Consider the following 18,619-nt stretch of genomic DNA (forward strand, 5'->3'; position numbering starts at 1 on the left):
GGAGAATCAGTTGGAGAAGGCCATAACGTTCTTGATTTCTCATTACATGTCCTAGATATTCTAATTTTTTTGTTTTGATGGTTATGAGAAATTCACACTCTTTCCCCATTCTACGCAGGAATTCCACGTTAGTAATTCGGTCAACGCAGGATATACGTAAGATGCTCCTATAACACCACATTTCGAAAGCTTCGAGCCGATTCATAGATGTAACAGTTAGTGTCCAAGCTTCCATTCCGTAGAGCAGAACTGAGAATATATAGCATTTCAACAGACGGTATTTTGTTTTTAATGATATGTCTCGACTGTTGAAAATGGGTCTCATTCTAAAGTATGCTGCTTTCGCTTTTATTATTCGCTGTTTAATTTCTGAGTAGTCCCATTCGCTATTTAAATTCGTACCCAGATATGTATATTCTCAACTCTTTCGATATTCTGTTGGTTGACTGTAAGTTGAGCGTTTAATATTGTTTTTAACGGTACTCCACTTTCTCCAAAATATATTTAAAAGTCTCTTGAGTCATTCTCATATACTGGAAGAATCGTTCATTATCTTTTAATTTTTGAAATAGATGATGATATTCTCCATATGGTAGGGGAGCCCAAGCGGGGATTTTTGCAGTTACTCGAGCGCGTCAGATTAGCATATGGGGAGAAACCTGGTACCCTGTAGATGTACCTCTACCATATATTGGCTCTTAACACAGGGGAGTTCGTTAAGGGGGGGCCCGAAAAACAAAATCTATCCTTAGAAAAACTCGAAATTGTCAGATTAAGATAAGGTAAGTTAAGTACATGCAAAAGAGTGTGTATATTTCAAAAATTTGATGACTTGAGCCGGGCGTAAGGAAATGGGTGGGTTTCAAAGTTTCACAAGAAAAAAGCTAATATTTCGCGAAATGAATGACAGATCGAAAAACTAAAAAATATGTGCTCAATATTTTTTTAAAATCTATCGAATGATACCAAACAAGACTTCCCACGGAGAGAGGTGGGGGGTAAATTTAATATTTTAAATACGAATCCCGAGATATTTCGCGAAATGAACATCAGATCGAAAAACTGTAAAATACACTTATTCAATATTTTTGAAAAATCTATCGAGTGGCACCAAACACGACCCCCCATTGGAGCTCCCATTTTTTACTGCTGATTTGGATTCCTTATGCAAAAATAAGTAACTATTATTCGAAACAGTTTTTCGAATTATGGATAGATGGCGTTATAATCGGAAAAAACCATTGTTGGAAATGAAAAATTAAATTAAAAAATGGCAAGCGCCCCCTAAAATGGAAAACTTTACTTAACTTTTTTTGGTTTTAGGACCTACTCTTCACAACCCAATAGGTCCCCAAAGCGCTCGAGTGACTGCACATTGAGCATACTTCGCTCCCCTACTAATAAATTAATCTTTCTCGATTAATAGGATGTACATCAACTCTCTTTCTTTTCAGTTTAGTCAAAACAGAATCTAAAGCAATTATATCATCATCGGAAGACGACATTTTACTACAAGTAGTAGACGCAACTGCCAGATTTGAACGATCTCTCTCGCTTTTACCCGTCTTCACTGTGTTACCATACCCGCGCGCGAGAACCGCGCGGTTTGCCCGCTAGCGGAAACCGCTTTCACTATGTGTGCCGCCTGTGGCAAACATTCCACCCGGAATGAAAAGCCCTGATGATGATGAATGTGATGAATGAAACTGTTTCGAGATGTTTTCATTATATCCTTTATAATTATGGGAGTATTTGTAAGTTTGACCCTCAAATCCCTTGATGCTTGAAGTTTGCTTCTGTATTTTTTGTTTTTAATGTAAGCATATGCGGAGAAAGTAGACACACAGAAATAAGTCGATATGAAACACACAAGTTTTTTCACTGCAACCTTGCCAACAACATTATTTTCTGAATATACCTGCATCCAGAACTCTTCTTGGCTTCCTTCACAGTATTTGAGTTTTAAACTGCTATCTTCGCCGATCTCAAGTAGATTTTGAAAAACTCCATTTTGACATTCCGACCGGTTTATTTTTTAAATCACACGAAAACGGGTCTATCATCCAGCTATATAAGTCATCTGAGTCAATGTCAAGAAAATAGTTTACAATACATTCTTCCAAACCTTGCAAATGAGCAATAACAATAATTTCAAAAAAGTTTGTTTGAGGACTGATTTCATTTGTTATATCAAATTCCTGTAATCGAGAGAAAGTACAAATAGTCAACATGTTTCGATTGGACAGTGGCGCAGCGGCCAGTTGTTCGACTTTTCTTAAATGTTCCATGTCACCCTTGGCAAATGCTTGAGGCACCCCAGGGTGGCGCGTCACCCACCTTGAGAACCTCTGCTATAGACTATAGACTATAGAGGGTCCTGTGTAATATTGATACAACTAGTGGTTGACCTTATTCTCCACATACTATTGTTGCAGATAGGTCCTAATATCCTTACGTCCTTAAAAGTACTTCCTAGGTCACAGCCTCTTCTAAGGCCTTCCACCATTCCGATCAATTGTGGATTTTACGTTTCTATAGTCTGTTTTTAAACCAAGAGAAATAATTCAAATTTCCCGCTCAAATTTTCCAATATGGAAAATAACATGAAAAATTAAAGTTATCAACTTTTAGCACATTAGCACATGTTAACATTAGGTAATGTCGCATGTCGTGCCAAGTTGCATTTAAGTGAACTTTTTAACAAAACTAATATTTTAAGCATTATTTTGGTGAAAATTGGCCGTCTGCCATGGGGGTTGCCAGATCTGCTAACAATTCTCGAATTTTTCCATTAACATGAACCGAATAAACAGATAGCAATTACATGGTAAGCTCAAAGGTTTGAGAAAAACACGTGATACAACTAGATAACTAGAGTTAGCTAGTTATAGCATTCAGTGAATGTCGTATTCACGATTATTTCGATTAAACAATAGCTTGATAACTTATCTTGTCAAGTTTTAGTACTGAATATTAGGGGCATTTGAGTTTTATCAACTTTCGTCAATCAAAAATAAATACTCAACCCGTTTAGAGCGAGTTACCAAGTTTTTACATCATATGGAGGCAAATAAAATACATCTTGTGAATTAGTTTAATTAGTTATCTCAACGTCAATTTTGGAGTTATCAAGTTATAGTACTAAGGCGACGATATAATATTTATGGATTACCGTCAAAGGCCGATATGATCAATCAAAAAAGAAAATGTATTTGGTCATATTTCTAGTGACTTTCTTGGGTGTGAATCTGTCTTTTTAGTTTACTCCTCTTGGTTTAAAAACAAAGTTTAGTTGGCGATTTTTAAGGTTTTTAGTGCTTGCCCTTTCTGCTCCATATATCTACGCAAGAGTCTTCCTTTTGGTCTTTTTCCCGTTGGTGCCCGCCTTATGATTTTTTTTAAGAGCTAGATCTTTAGTCACCCCTTCTACGTGACACATCCTGTGCAGTCTTCCAATTTTTATAAACGTGGTGATGTCTGGTTTTCTCGCACTCCCTTGCATATGTCTTAAAATATTTCGTTAGGATAAGTTATATCGGTGTATGCGTTTTTCAGTCATGTTTCTGATGATCCATCTGTATGATTCATATGTTAGGCCTGGTCTTGTATATTTTACATTTTGTTCGTCTTGTTATGTAATCAGATCTTAAGTGTTTGACAAGTCTGTTATATGTTTTATTTGCAATATAGAAGAAACAAGCTGTTACCTGAAGAGCTTGATAAATAAAATTGGCAGCACAGATAGCGGACGAGCGTTCTAATGGCTCATTTATATAAGGTGATTCAATATCGCGTGTTTTGTTTAAGATAATATTATAAAAAGGTATTGGATCCTCCCACATTAATGCAACAAGCACTAATTACACTATTTACAATTTACAACAAAAGCACCCAGAGACTTGCATACGTCGATGATATAGACATTATTGGCCGAAAACAAATGGCTACTGTGGAAGCAGACAAAGCACTGGAAGAGGCAGCGCGGGATGTGGAGCAATGAAGAATAGAGTACCGCAAATGAAACAAGTAAAAATAGAGTGAGCCACTCGTTTATCTGGGCTCACTCGTCAACAGCCAAAATGAAGTCACCATGGAAACAAAACGCCGTATTGTCCTGGCAAATAGATGCTATTATGGCCTGATCCTTCACCTTAGATAAAGAAACCTGCACAGGCAAACAAAAAGTAAATTGTATCAAACTTTGATACCCCCAGTACTCGAACGAATGGCTCCGAAACCTGGACACTGACAAAGTATAATAATAAATTGTTACAGACGCTATAAAGATCCACATATCGTAAAACTAGTAAAGATAACCCGCATAAGATAGGTTAGCTACGTGTTTAGAATCAATCCTGGACTCCTGGAAACCATCCAAAATATCTGTTCCAAAATCCAGTAGGAGGCAGAACTAGAAGAAGACCTAGACTAAGATATTTCGACGACGTGGAAGCGGATCCCAGATTTCAAAACATATGGCATTACAAGGACGTACAAGTTCCACGAAGGACTGTGATGATGATAAGAATTATGAGCAAAGAAAGTGACATACAAGCAGAAAGAAAGATCTTACAAAAACACTAGAAAAAGTCTAGTTTCCGAATATGTAACATGAGCAAGTGAACAAAACTATATCAACACAACGTAAAATCAGTTTTTCTGCATGGAACGGAATCATGGGAATAAAATAACTTTTTTTAGATTACATTCTTTTTATATGTAAATTTTTATACTTATAAGCAGACATTATAATTGTTGGAAAAAGTAAGTGTCGATGGTTGGCTGTAATAAGAAAATCAACCTTAATTATTGCCATTACCGGGCTCTAAGAAAAAAAAAGAAGAGAAAGAACAAAGTACAAATGGAAGAGAACAACAGAAGTCAACAGGTGGTCCGGTGGGTGAGATTAGCAGCCTCGCCACCTTTTGAAATTACAACATCGTAAAGTGTTCTTTGCTTTGCACTTTGCTCTGTTTCAGCTATACAGGGTGTAACGAAAATACAGGTCATAAATTAAATCACATATTCGTAGACCAAAAATAGTTCGAATGAACCTAATTTACCTTAGTACAAATATGCACATAAAAAAAGTTACGGCTTTTTGAAATTACAAAGTGAAAATCGATTTTTTCGAATATATCGAAAACTATTAGAGATTTTTATAAAATGGACTTGTGGCATTCTTATGGCAGGAACATCTTAAAAAAGAATTATAGTCAAATTTGTGCACCCCATAACAATTTTATGGGGGTTTTGTTCCCTTAAACCCCCCCAAACTTTTGTGTACGTTCCAATTAAATTATTATTGTTGTACCGTTAGTTATATTCAATATTTTTAAAACTTTTTTGCCTCTTAATATTTTTTTGATAAGGCAGTTTTTATCGAGTTGCGGCTTCTTTTTTAATATGTTTACATAAAAATTTTATGGGGGTTTTGTTCCTTTAAACCCCCCAAATGTTTGTGTATGTTCCAATTAAACTTTTACTGCGGTGCCATTAGTTAAACACAGTGTTTTTAAAACTTTTTTGCCTCTTTGTATTTTTTCAAGAAGGCACTTTTTATCGAGATATTACTTCTTTTTTAATATGGTTCAAAATATACCTAAAAATGTAAATCATAAATAAATTTTCATATTACATATTACTAAGTCTCCATAATCGTACTTAGCCATTATACAAATATGTGGTGAATTTGACAAATATTCAAAATATCTCGATAAAAACTGACTTTTCGAAAAAGTACTAAGAGGCAAAAAAGTTTTTAAAATATCGTGTTTAATTGATGGTACTACAATAATGATTAAATTGGAGCGTACACAAAAGTTTGGGGGGGGGGGTTTAAAGGAACAAAACCCCCATAAAATTTTTATGGGGTGTCCAAATTTCACTATAATTTTTTCTTAAGATACTACTACCATAAGAATGCCATATGTCTATTTTCAATAAAAGATCTCTAATAGTTTTCGATATATTGGAAAAAATCGATTTTCATTTTGTAACTTCAAAGGACTGTAACTTTTTTTATGTGCACATTTGTACTAAGGTAAGTTAGGTTCAATCGAACTATTTTTGGTCCCAGAATATGTGATTAAATTTATGACCTGTATTTTTGTTACACCCTGTATATTGATATATTATTATGAACAGATGAAACATAAGAAATGTATGAGATGCATTAATGTGAGACCACCAAAACAAAAGCCCAGATTATCCGGGCCGGTCCAAGGGGTGGGCGAACTGGGCGGCTACCCAGGGCGGCAATTTTAGACTGCAAAGGAGTCAAGGGTCCGCCAAATGAGGGAAGACGCGGTCAGCCCAGGGCGGCAAAATCTTTCGGGCCTGGCCTGCAGATGATTGTAATACGTTTTATGAAGATAATTATTACGTAAGGCTACTGGACATAATATGAAAACATATTACAAACATAATTCTAATTCTTTTGTGTTTGCTCATGTAAGAGTAACAATAAGAATAACTGTGGAAGGGAGGGAAGAACCCTAACAAAAACCTTTTGTTGTGTTTAATTTATTCCATACAGTTAATCTTATTTGGTAATGTAAACAACAAAATAGAACACTGCTGTTTTCTTGTACGAAATATCTTACAAACAAAACAGGTGTTTGAAGTGTCTCAACAATAACCATTTAATTGTGTCTTATTGGACGGTAAAAATAAAATTAATTATAATCGTAAACAGAAGCAACAATTATTTTAACTAAAGTGATTTAACAACTAACTTGCGTCACAAAAGTGCATTTGATCAGATATAGGTAGCCTACCTATTTGTTTGTGTTTGTATTACCATAAGTAAATGTCAAACGTTTGTTTGTTTTACACTGCAACATGTTTTTGTGTACGTACGATACATTTATTTATATTTATCTAAATAACAACCATACAAACAACAGCAACTTTATAGATAGTATTGAATAAAAAATGATACGGACGAGATATTTCTGACTCATAGATTTATCCTTGTTATGAATTTTTGTTGATTTCCGCTATTACTATTACACTTACTTTTGCCGGTCGATTGAAGTGGTTTTCGGTTGATAACACTTAACAAAAACACAAACCAACTAATAATCACTGAAACATTCGGTTTGTCCAATAAAACTGATCAATTTGTACACACTGTTTCACGATTACCGCAGCCGTCCGTTTCTGATATTATAATAGTTATTTTCGCCGTTGACCTTCAGCTGCTTTACCTCTAAAATTTAAAAACAAAAAGTACATCTATACGGTTCTCCCACGCTGACTGGATGCGATAATACGTCGCGCGCGATGTTGCACAGACCAAGTTCCGCGGGATTTTGAAATCAGTCACTTACTTTTTGGAGAATTACGCGATATGAGTCAGTGTTATAAACAAAAAGAAGCGATTGGATTCGCTCCCATGCCCATGCTTGTTCAACACGTTGTCACTAAATAGATAATAATTCAGATGCACAACCTCCGAACAGTGTTATTATCTACTACCTCAAACGTGACCGTGGCCGACATCACTGATTAATGAAAATTATTACAAGGGTCGAGCGTTTTGTTGGCCACTTTCTTGAATGAAGTCATAATAAGCTTTTTCTGTCATGTATCTTCTTTTCCTTCATGTGCCGTGCTCGAATATCGAGCGTTGGCTATCAAATTGGCTATAGTAATTTTGTTGATGGTAGCTCGGAAAAGGGATGCAGAGGATCTGTTAGAGTGAGGATGAATCTTCTCGTCAATCAAAATAGGCAACAATCATAGGCGCCCATACCATAGGCGTCATTTCATGAATTTCATTGGGTTGGCAAAACCTACCGGCGGGTTTGGGGTTGGAATACCCCCAAGGAAAATGGGGGTACGGGTCCTCCCCCGGGAAAATTTTGTAAATTTTGATGCAAAATAGAAGGGTTTAACGCAATTTATACCCTATTTTTTATATCTGTACACACTGGCTGTGCTGTACACATCCTGATTTTCGACTGTTTACAATATCTGCCCCACCCTTGTGTATCAGCCTAGGATTCTACTGGATACAGGTCTAAATCTTATAAATTCAATACAATAATTCAAATCTTTAATAGGCTTTTATTTACAATAGTATTTAAGTAAGATAAGAGAAACAATGTGTGTTTTAGAGGTGATGGATTCAAATCTAACTTAAATGAAGTCTCCTTTTCCGGATATTAAATACACCAATGCCACTTTCAATCAAAATCGATTGGGATTTTCCTTTCAATGGCTAAAAGCTCCCATGCAGACATTCTTACCTGTCCGCTAGCGTTTCTGGTGTAGGTATTTAATCTTCTCAGGCATGAAAAGGTCCTTTCACACCCAGCTGAGTTTAGTGGTATCGTGAAAAATAGCCTGAATATTTCAAACGTCATGGGCAAGACATTTTTTAGAGCCTTTTCTACAAAAACTGACGATTTTTCTTACACTGTTTTGTTTCTCATTTCTTTCATGTTATGAAAAATTTTCATTTCGCCGAAAAGTAACTCCTCATCCAAAGAGTAGTATTTTTAAACAAACTTGATGCTTTCCTCCACTACGTCATGCCTTCCCAACAATTGGCTCAGGTGGTTAAGTACATCCAAATTGTTTTCCTGTAGCCTATTTTCAATTTCCTGTTCCAAAGTGTCAAAAGAAGTGGGAAAAAACGGTAGCTTTTATGTGCTCTTTAACAGTTTCAAATGGAGTTTTAGAGCTTCCGCCAAGAATCCTTCAAACACATGACACAAAGACAATATAAGTAGCAGAGTAGTCCACTTACAAGGAGTCAACAAAGTAACTTACAACCAAACAGTAAAAATATATTAGCTGAAAACTGGAGAACGCATGTGACATCTTCAAAAAGTGTCAAAAAAACTAACAACAACCGCGTAAGTAGTTTTTCCACCACAGATAGAAGAATGACAACGCAAACTAATGGTTGCCACTGTTTCGGTACAATCGGTACATTTCGGTTTATCCTTTTAATAACACATTTTTTAAATTAATTTTTTGAATAAAAAATAACTCGACCACCACAGCAAAAAGCCTGAAACTTTGATTTTTATACATAATTTATTTATAAAATTTAGTTTTATGGGTCAATCTTTGGGGTGGCAAAATAGGAGGGTACGATTGGGGTAACAATTTGGGGTAACATGGCAACAATTATTATGGTGGCCGGACGAAAACGAAACAGAGGCATTATTACCATGAACAAAGACATCCTTTGCATCTTCTGCTTCTTGACTGGCCCTATAACTCAGGATGAGTTTTCGCCGCATCCACTATAGTCCTCCATTTTCTACGATCTTGCGCTTCCATTTTCCATTGTTGTACCCCAATCCTAGATAAATCGGCTTCAACATCATCCTTCCATCTTCTTCTGGGACACTCTGTCCTCCTCTGACCTTACCACATGACCTGCCCATCTTATCCGGTTAGCTTTTATATGTCTGACGATGTTTTCAGTACCATAAGAGTCACCAATTCCGCATTATGGCGCCTTCTCCACTCTGCTGTCACTTAATTTCTAATTTCTTTGAGGGCCAAATATCATTCTGAGCACCTTCCTTTCAAATACCAGCAGTTTATTTATTTCCCGCTAATGTAAAGTCCATGTTTTGCTTCCATATGTAACAAGTGGGTGAATAATTGACATGTACAGTCTTAATTTAGATTTTATTTTCAGTAGCATAGATCCTAATAATGATGATAAGGAAGTACAATGCTCAATTCCCCGCAGCTATCCTGGCTGAGACCTCTTTTTCTATGTGGTTGTCGTCTGTGTTTATCAGCCCCAGATATTTAAACTCTTTTAGCACTTCGAAGTTGTGGTCATTAATAGTTGTGTTCTGCCTAACTCTTGATCTTGGATTTTTGGTTACTAGCATGTATTTCGTCTTCTCTTCATTTACTCGAAGGCCCAGACTACTTGTTTCTTCCTCGAGTTCCGAAAACACCTCTCTTACGTCTCTTATAGAATGAGCGGTTGCATATAGATCATTAGCAAAGGCCAACAGTAGTTTTGATCCTCGATTCGCAAATCCCCCTCTCAGCTCAGAGGATATTTTACTTATTGCATATTCTAAGGCTAAATTGAATAGCAACGGTGATAAGGGGTCTCCTTGTCTAAGTCTTGATGTTATACACAATGGTGTCGATTGTCTGTTTCCTAATACGAATCTGTAACGCGCATTTGCGTAAGCTCCACTAATTTTCTTGATATTCCCATTTCTAGCATTGCTAGCCATAGTCTGCTTCTTTTTATCGAATGATATGCTTACTGAAAATCTACGAAAATTTGGTGTACCTACATATCGGTTGAATTCCCAGTTATTTTCTAATATTTGTCTGATCATAAATATTTGATCTATTGTTGACCTTCCAGCACGAAAGCCGTATTGGTAGTCGCCTAGAATATCTTCAGAATACGGAGTGAGCTTCTTTAACATGATAATTGATAGAATTTTATATGCTTTATTAATAAGCGATATGCCTCCATAGTTTCGAAATTACTCTTTATCTCCTTTCTTATGAATGGCTATTATGACACTTCCATTCCATTCCCTAGGCATTTTCTGTTATTGCCATACTCTCAGAATAATGTCATACAATTTTCGACGTAAAACGTTTCCTCCTGTTTTAATCAATTCTTCATTTATAGATACCATCATTTCCTGGCGCTTTGTGATCTTTGTTGAAAGCAATCTTTGAATCAAAAGTTAGGCTCTCTTACAGAGCTACAGAGCGTGTTTTGTTTTATTAACTTAACGAAAACTCGACTTTGTGGTAAAATAAATATAGTACAAGGATGGATTATTCTTCTCGAGAAAAAATATATACAGAGCTGTATTAAGTTTGTCGGTAAAGGAATATGTGAGGGCAGGATTATGATATGCTATAATATAAGAGCTTGAAGAGGAATTACGAGTGCAATAATAATCATAACGGCACTATGCAGCCTTAGGGGTATTTCTAGATCTTCCCCGCTTTATACATATACACATAAGGAGGATTGCTCTAGAAAGTGCCCTTAGGTTAATACATGCTCAATATCTAAAACCCGGTATAACTTAACATCATCTGTAGATTCTAAGGGTTGGAATAGCACAAATCATGAAGATGTTTATAGATGACAAACAGAATATTGAACTATGTATAACTAAATGCCATTATAAAGGATTACGAGTTAATGTTTAAAGTTAAAACGTAGAGTCAATAAAAAATCTAGAGGGCAATCTATGTAACCAATCGGAGAAAAATCTAGCATAAATAAACGAATCTATTTGGCATAGAAACAAGACAGTAACTATATTAAAAATGTTCCAACTAAGTAAATTATTTTATAATATTGAAAATATAAACTTTTATGTCTTATTTTTAATGATATTTATCTAATGTGACTCATTTTATATCTCAGATTATCTCTTTGGGTTCAATAAAAATGGATATTCCAAATAAAATATTTAGATAAGCACAATCGCAAAACATGTTGATTAATTTAAATTATGGTTTATACGGAGAGTTGTATACAGGGTGATTCATTACGAGTGTCCTATCTCTGAGTTGCGGATTCTAAACCTCAAAATATTATGATTTAATCCAAACGACTTAAAAAAATTGTGACCCCTTACTGAGTTACTGGGTGTTTTATTTGAAAATTTAATAACTATTTTTATCCAGTACTTTAAAACTATTTGACATATCTTTGTCATACTTGGCAGAGAGTGTAGGTACTGTAGTACACCCTACTAAATAATGATAAACAAACGTTTCTGGCTACTATCAGAGGCGTACGACAGGGGACAGTGAATGGTTGACCCTTCCCAAATTCTACGCTACCTACTGGCGAAATTGAAATGTTAGCGCAATATTTTGGTTCTCCAATATTTTCTATGTAAATTATATACTCTTTATACGTAACGATAAAGTCATTCGTTTTCGAGATATTTGAAGTTAAAAATGAAACGGCACAGCTACTTTTGTTAATGTATTGTATTGTGAATAAAGAGTCTAGTATTAACATAGAAAGTATTGGAGGATAAAAAAATTGCGCTAAAATAGTAATTTCGCCAGTGGCGTAGAATGTGGGAAGGGTCAACCATTCACTTTCCCTTGTCGTACGCCTCTGGTAGTAGCGAGAAACGTTGATTTAACATAATTTAGTAAGCTGTATAGCACCTACATTTTCTGCCAAGTATGATAATGATCAAAGTATTGGATACAAATATTTAATATTTAACCCACATCTCATAAATAAAATGTAGCCCCTTACTGAGTTACACAATGTTTGATTTAAAATTTTAAAAATTATTTGTACCCAGTAATTTAAAAATATTTGACATAAACTTACTACACTTACTAAATTACTACTTACACCTTACTGACTTATGTTAAATAAACATTTCTGGCTACTACCAGAGGCGTACAACTGGGGAAACTGCATGTTTGAAGTGCAAGGTTGACACTTCCCAAATTCTATGTCACTGACGGAATTGCTATTTTCGCATAATTTCTAGCTTCTCCTATACTTTCCATGTAAATAATTTACTCTTCATTCGCAACGATAAAATTATTGGTTTTCGAGATATTTGAAGTTAGAAAGAAAGGGGCACAATACATTAATCAAAATAGCTGTGCCGTGTCATTTTCAACTTCAAATATCTCTAAAACTAATGACTTTATCGTTACGAATGAAGAGTATATTATTTACATAAAAAGTATTGGATAATCTAAATATTGTCCACAAGGAAAAGAAAAAGTTTTCCTGTAGTTGGCTGTATACCATCAATCACAAAAATTGGAAAAATCCTTTGTAAAAAGTATAAATTTTTTTTGTTAAAAATCCCTTACAGCGCTGCATCACAACAAAACGTTTTTGATTTTATAAAAAATCATCATCAGTGTTAGACAGATTGGATGCCAGCTGAGCCACCTAAGAAATATTAGGGTAAAAACCCTTTAAATATTATATAGATGCATTAAAGGTGCATACTTAAATAAACTGCCTTAGGATAAATACATAGAAACAAGGATAATGCCCTTAGGTAAGGTATTGAACTTTCGAACACGTGGGATGCAAATTGAGTTATTTACATTACAATGACTCATTGTAATGTGTCATTGTAATGCAAACAACTCAATTTGCATCCCACGTGTTGAGAAGTTCAATACCTTACCTAAGGGCATTATCCTTGTTGCTATGTATCCATCCTAAGGCATTTTATTTAAGTATGCACCTTTAATGCATCTGTATAATATTTAAATGGTTTTTACCCTAATATTTCCTTGGTGGCTCAGCTGGCATCCAATCTGTCTAACACTGATAATGATTTTTTATAAAATCGAAAACGTTTTGTTGTGATGTAGCCCTTAAAGGGCTTTTTAATAAAAAAATTGTATACTTTTTACAAAGGCTTTTTCCAACTTTTTTTTTCTAAATTTTGTGCTAAAATAGCAATGGCGTAGAATTTGGGAAGGGTCACCCATTCACTGTTCCCTGTCGTACGCCTCTGGTAATATCCAGAAACGTTTATTTATCATAATTTAGTAAAGGGCACAGTACCTCCACTTTCTGCTAAGTATAATAAGGATATGTCAAATAGATTTATAGTCGAGACATTGAAGGATTGAAGTGTCGATTTTTTTGCAGTAAGACGGATTTTAATGCAGATTGGTGCATTGGATTCGTAAGAATGTCAGTAAATTTTGTGAACTAATGTAATGAATAAGAAATCTCAAATTGCATTTGTGCATAAGAAAAATGCATTTCCAAAGTGCACTCGGTAAATAGTGGGAAAAATTGACCTAATTTTATTACTCGGGGGTTTTGGGGCCGCTGAAAACGAATATGAGGTCGGCGAGAATGTGCAAACTAACTGGTGCCTGCAGCGGGTGTAATAAACGTCTTCCTCTGGAGTATTATGGTAATTTATCATATAATTAGTTTAAACTCGTTACTCGGGGGTTTTTGGGGTAATCTATTTTCTCCGATGTAACTATAGTGATCGAAAAAGGTGGTATTTTTATTATAAATAAACATAAATTTTTATTATTATAATATATTTATGGTTAAAAAAGTTCATTATACAAAATTTATCGTAATTTTTCTTTAAAATTAATTTTCTTCATCATTATCATCTTCTTCTTCATTATTGCCTTCCTCTCTCGAGTCCAATGCAATATTTGTGCAATCAGAGCCTGCACAATTTTTGCAGGCTAAATTACAAACTAACCCATGCTTCCTGCACCCGCATGAGTTGCCGCAGTCTGACTTACAACTACAGAATATTATACCCCCGAGTAACAAGTTTGAGCCAATTATTTAACAAATTACCATAATAATCCAGAGGAAGACGTTTATTACACCTGCTGTAGGCACCAGGTAGTTTGAACACTCTCGCCGGCCTTATATTCGTTTTCAGCGACCCCAAAAACCCCCCGAGTAAGAAAATTGAGTCAATTTTTCCCACTATTTACCGAAATGCATTTTTGAAATGCATTTTTCTTATGCACAAATGCAATTTGAGATTTCTTATTCATTACATTAGTTCACAAAATTTCCTGACATTCTCATGAATCCAACGCACCAAACTGCATTAAAATCCGTCTTACTGCGCCAAAAATCGACAGTAAGGCCTTTTTTTGTGCTTTAATGCCTCGACTATTAAAGTACCTACTGGGTAAAAATAGGTATTAGATTTTTAAAGAAAACACCCTGTATCTCAGTAACGAGTAACATTTTATTTAAGTGATTTGGGTTAAATCGTAATATTTTGAGGTTAAGAATCTGCAACTTAGAGATTGGACATTCTTAATGAACCACAGAACCACCCTGTATAATTCGAAATTTGGCTTAAAAAGTAGATCTGTGATTGGAGGGGGTACGTCAAGGAAAAGGAAAAAGAAATGGTAAAGGAAAAAAAAGAGAAGGAAAAGATATGAAAAAGCCAAAAAAAAAAAGAAAAAGGCAAAAAAAATTAAACAAAAAGGAAAAGTAAAAGGAAAGGAAAAAGAAAAGCGGGCCATCTGACATAGGATCGCAGCCAATGGAGACAGCAAGTCAGCAACGTTTAGTTTAGAGTATTACTATGCCCTGACAAGGGCTCAAGGAATGAGACGGAGGAACTGGCTAATCGGAAGTCATTACACTTACTGGAGTTCGTTTTATTAGCTTAGGTTAAGTTAAGTTTAGTGATACTCAGATTTGAGAATTCTTTCGTTTTATTAGCTTAGGTTAAGTTAAGTTTAGTGATACTCAGATTTGAGAATTCTTAGACCATTTCGTGCATTATAAGAAGGTAGTGTGGTTATAGGCCTCTTTAGATCTCAGCAAAATTCGGCAAAATGAGTGACGCGCTTAAACCAAATGTCCCCTTCTATTTAAAAAGGAAAGCTTTCAACCAATGCTACCAATGCTCAAATACGGAGCAGAAACCTTAAGTCTTACAAAACCATCAGCAAAAAAAATCGAGAAGGACGCAACCTAAAATGGGGAGATAAATAGGTACTTGGAATAAGCTTGAGAAATAGACCACGAGAAGAAACCATTAAATTTGTAAAAAAATCCACGAGGAAAAATTTTTCCTGTAGTTGGCTGTATACCATTTATTACAGAAAACCATGAAATGCTTTATAAAAGGTATATCCCTATACAGGGCTACATCACAGAACAAACAGAACTAGTTTTCAATCGGCTGACCGACCATCATCAGTATAATTTTCCTAAAATGTGTATAACCTGATAAAATGATGCAAAGTATTTAAAATTTTGACTACAATTTTAAAAAGTTATAGGTTATACTCACTTGAATGTAACATGCTAACCACCAGACAGTGGCGACGCGTGACTTTTTCTAAAGTGTTACCAAAACCAGATATTAAATATATACCAGATATATTATATATTATCTATATATATATATATATATATATATATATATATATATATATATATATATAATGTATTTTATAAATATTTTTATATATACAGTGTTCCCATACATCAAAGTTTGTTCGACTAGACACCGTGAATTTTCAGCTTGCTATTAATCAACTTTTTTTTGGTACGCGCGATCCAGGACTATTATAAAAATAGATGAAATAAAATTAAAAAATTAAAAATTTAAGAAATTATATAAAGTATCTACAAACTAAAAACATATTTGTTGTTTTTAGGTAAAATATGTATTATATCACCTTTATACTTTATTAAAAAATCCAAATTGTATAATTAGTATACTAATCAGTACATTCATTTGTCATTTTTAGCCTAAAATATTAAATAATTTTTATTTTATTGATTATACATTACAATGTACTGTATAAGCAATATTATTATATGTCATATTATAATAATGTTGTTGTTAATTAATATATTTCGACAAGTAATTAAAATCGATTAATATGATTTATATAGGATAAAAAGGTATAGATATATTATCTGTATAATAAGCAAGTACAGTTACAAGTTATAAACTAATAATTAATAATGCATATTATGCAATAATCGAATCCAAAGGGCCGGTACGGTTAACTAACCGGAGTTTAATCGAGAAAATACCGGCCCTAAGAATAACAGACTTCATAAATGGAATTATAATTATTACCTATAATTATAATAATAATTAAAATTGCATTTATTAAGTCTGATATTCTTACGGTCGGTATTTTCTGTCCCGATAGACACCGGCCCTACCTAGCGTCACCAAATTAAAATTTGGTAACACCAATACGCGGTTTCAGAGCCATCGTCCCTGCAAAATTTTCAGAGATGATCCAGTCAAAGATCCTACTATCGTTGCCACTCACAGAAGTGATAAATGGCGCGGCGCACGGTAAAGGGCACAGTATAATAAATATGGAACCTCTTTATACTGTGGTAAGGGCGTATTATAATAACGTGCAACCGATTTTACATAAACTCGCTGATATTTTCGTGCATCTAGTTGGCTATTTTACTGAATTAGGTAGATACTATTAACAAATATTTCTATTTTTAAAAAATATAAATGGAATTATTTCGTAGTAGTCATAAAATATTTATTTACAAATTTTAACTGTTACCAATGGTAACAATGGTTACATGGACGCTTCGCCAGTGCCACCAGAGTAAAAAATATTTTGGTAAAAACCATTTAAAAGTAATCCGTCATAGGAACATATAAAAATGATGTGAATTTAAACATGGATGGTTAAAATATCCAATGTTTCACGCTCGAGATACCATTGAGCTAAATTTGACTTGTTCACATCATGGCTGTATGGAAGCAAGTGGCTTTGATAGCGGAAATTCTGAATGGTGACATGACAGAAATGACATGTTTTAACTTCCTGTGGAACTGTCATTTCTGTCATGTCACCATTCAGAATTTCCGCTATCAAAGCCACTTGCTTCCATACATCCATGATGTGAACAACTCAAATTTACCTCAATGGTACCTCGAGCGTGAAACATTGGATATTTTACCCATCGGTATGCCTATGATGGATTAATTTTAAAGAGTTTTTACCCAAATATTTTTTACTTTGGTGGTTAGCATGTTAGGGTCAAGTGAGTATAACCTATAACTTTTTAAAATCGTAGTCAAAATTTTAAATGCTTTGCATTATTTTATCAGGTTATACACATTTTAGGAAAACACTGATGATGATCGGTCAACCGATTGAAAACTAGTAAGTTCTGTTTGTTCTGTGATGTAGCCCTGAAAAGGGATTTTAACAAATATACCTTTTATAAAGGATTTCAGTATCCCGAAATAACCAAAGTACGTGCCTCCTAGCGGCGGGATACGGGCAACAATACATTGGCTTATAGGGCAGTCCTTACAGTAGGGATCCTGGCCTATACAGAAAAATGCAGGCGGGTGTGGGGTAATACTGCACTTTGGTTGCATTGGTGGTGTATTGGCTAAACGTGCAGGGCAGGGTATGGTGCTGATAGAAAAGGCATTCAGGCATCAAATATCCAAAAATCTTTTCAGGCCATAATAATGAAAAGACCTTCTCCAAACGCAGTAAAAACTTATACTGAAATGATGGCATCTCCTGAGGTAAAATGTTCCGGAAGTAAAATGAGCCTCCGTTCGGATCTCCGGGTGAGGACTATCTCAGGGGGAACACCATTGCAGGTTAGAAAAATCAGGATAGGGTCTTGGAATCTTGGTAGTCTTACAGGTAAGAGTCTGGAGTTAGTGGATGCGCTCAAACGAAGAAGAGTTCAAATTGCTTGTATTCAAGAAACTAGGTGGAAAGGACAAAAGGCGAAAGAACTAGGTGAAGGATACAAATTGTGGTATGTAGGGAGTAGTAACACTAGAAATGGAGTTGGTATAATTGCTGATAGTGAAATGAAAGGTAACGTAGTAGAAGTTGTAAGAACGAGTGATAGAATGATGTCAGTGAAATTTGTAATTGATAAAGAGGTATTGAATGTTGTTTGTGTGTATGCTCCCCAAACAGGTCTAGGTGAGAATGAAAGAAGAGCTTTCTATGATCAATTAGGAGACGTACTGAGTGATATTCCAGCAGAGGAGAAAGTTATAATAGGAGGTGATTTCAATGCACATGTGGGCCAAACCAAGACAGGATATGAAACAATACATGGGGGATTAGGCTTTGGAACTAGAAATGAAGCTGGAGA

General features: G+C 34.9%; 1 protein-coding gene across 3 annotated transcripts in view; it reads right to left on the minus strand.

Moving 5' to 3' along the window:
• The window catches only part of LOC126879065 (phosphatidylcholine:ceramide cholinephosphotransferase 2-like), a 520,373-nt gene that overhangs the window by 349,341 nt on the left and 152,413 nt on the right, over positions 1–18,619 (minus strand). The window contains exon 1 of one of the 3 annotated variants that reach the window (XM_050641959.1): positions 7,021–7,358. The exons of 1 other annotated variant lie outside the window; for it this stretch is intronic. The gene's annotated coding sequence lies outside the window, so the exon portion shown is untranslated. Of the gene's footprint in view, positions 1–7,020; positions 7,359–18,619 lie in introns of those variants that run through there. One more of the 3 variants, XM_050641965.1, reaches the window with a different exon arrangement.

Source organism: Diabrotica virgifera, chromosome 1, assembly GCF_917563875.1.
Source record: "Diabrotica virgifera virgifera chromosome 1, PGI_DIABVI_V3a".
In the NCBI taxonomy this organism is placed as follows: Eukaryota; Metazoa; Arthropoda; class Insecta; order Coleoptera; family Chrysomelidae; genus Diabrotica; species Diabrotica virgifera.